Below are 1,542 nucleotides of genomic sequence, written 5' to 3'. Positions count from 1 at the left end.
AAAAAACTGGTCTTTGTTTTGGGGGAAAAGTAGATGAATTTTGGTTTGGTTTTTTTTTGAAGAAAGTGAGAGATTACTCGTTGGTATGGAATGGTGTTTCCATTTGATCTGATTCAATGATCAAAGATCGAGCACATGACCATTGCAGTTGAAGCACTAAGTTCATGTTGTTGAACGTTGTTTCCCAAACATGCAAGTGCTCAAAAAGTTGTTGAAAGCAACTAAATGGCTTGTTCACAAACTTTAATCAACGCGATCCACTGTTTGGTACAAATGATAGGAAATTAAATGTCAAAGTTCTACAACTGTTTTACATATAAATTTATCATTTCTATATTATAGATTCTTTACCAACTTATCCCACGAATCAGACAATGTGTATTTATTTGGATGTAAGTCCAATTCAACAAGGTAAAATCAAAATCAAAGTGCTGCTTGATATGATTCATGAAGCTAGTTAATTAAACTACGAAAACTGAAATGCGATTTATGAGAAGGTCGGGCAAAGAAATCGAAACGTCTTTCGGTTTTTCATCTAAAGCCGCTTGAAGATAAAAGATTTTACTTGTAATCGACAAATACTTCTCATCGACAAGTATTCACCAAACCCATCAAAATATTAGCTTCGTAATCAAACTTCTGATTCAATCTAAGCAGCAATGTTGCAAAAATCATTCAAACGAAATCTTGATTTCATTCATGTATTTTACAATAATTTTTTTTTTTAAATCTCATTTGCATTACCTGCTACAATATAATGATCATTATAAATTATAAAGTATATTATAACCTGGAAAATTAATTTAGAAAGAACAAGATCGGTTAAAACTCGACTGAGCTCAAAAGCAAGGAAAATGTTTAAAACTAACGAGCGAGTCAAAATTTTCTCTTAGCAACAAATTGAAGTAGATTGACTAGCCACTGTAAATCTTCAGTAACTCCTATGTTGAGGACCGAAAGATGATTCCCAATTCACACAAGCAGTTCCATTGAAAGTTGTACAAAATTATTGTTCCAATCATGACATATACATCATCCTCATAGCACACGAAAAACCCATAAGATGTGCACCTAGGTTGATGCCACAACGAGGCAAAACCTTCGCTCCTGAGGGCTTGACAAGACACGGCCTTCAACGAGGCTCGAACATTAACCGTAAAGCCTGTGTCTTGGTGCCTGTTTAAGATCCAAAGCACGTTTTGAGCAGACCACAATTGAAATAGTGTATTTTAAGTGAAATAAACTGAGTCGAAAATATTTACTAGCGTACTTTATGTGGCACATTTCTTTATAAGTCCAACTCCTAGTACAATTTTATTAGGCCGCCATACTTCAATAAGGTGCGTGCCTTAGCTTGCAGCCAGAGATTAGGCCCCAAAACACGTGTGTCTTGGTATAACTCGTGTCTGTAATAACTATGATCTAGTCATACACCTATTAATGTCACTTGATTTATGCACGCTATCACAAGTTACTTTCAGTAACAAATCGTAAACCATTAAATGATTGCGGATCATGTCGATCAAGGATAGAATCCAAGAA

This window comes from Primulina tabacum, chromosome 3, assembly GCF_025594145.1.
Source record: "Primulina tabacum isolate GXHZ01 chromosome 3, ASM2559414v2, whole genome shotgun sequence".
NCBI classification, from domain to species: domain Eukaryota; kingdom Viridiplantae; phylum Streptophyta; class Magnoliopsida; order Lamiales; family Gesneriaceae; genus Primulina; species Primulina tabacum.
Note: the sequence above shows the minus strand (reverse complement) of the source record.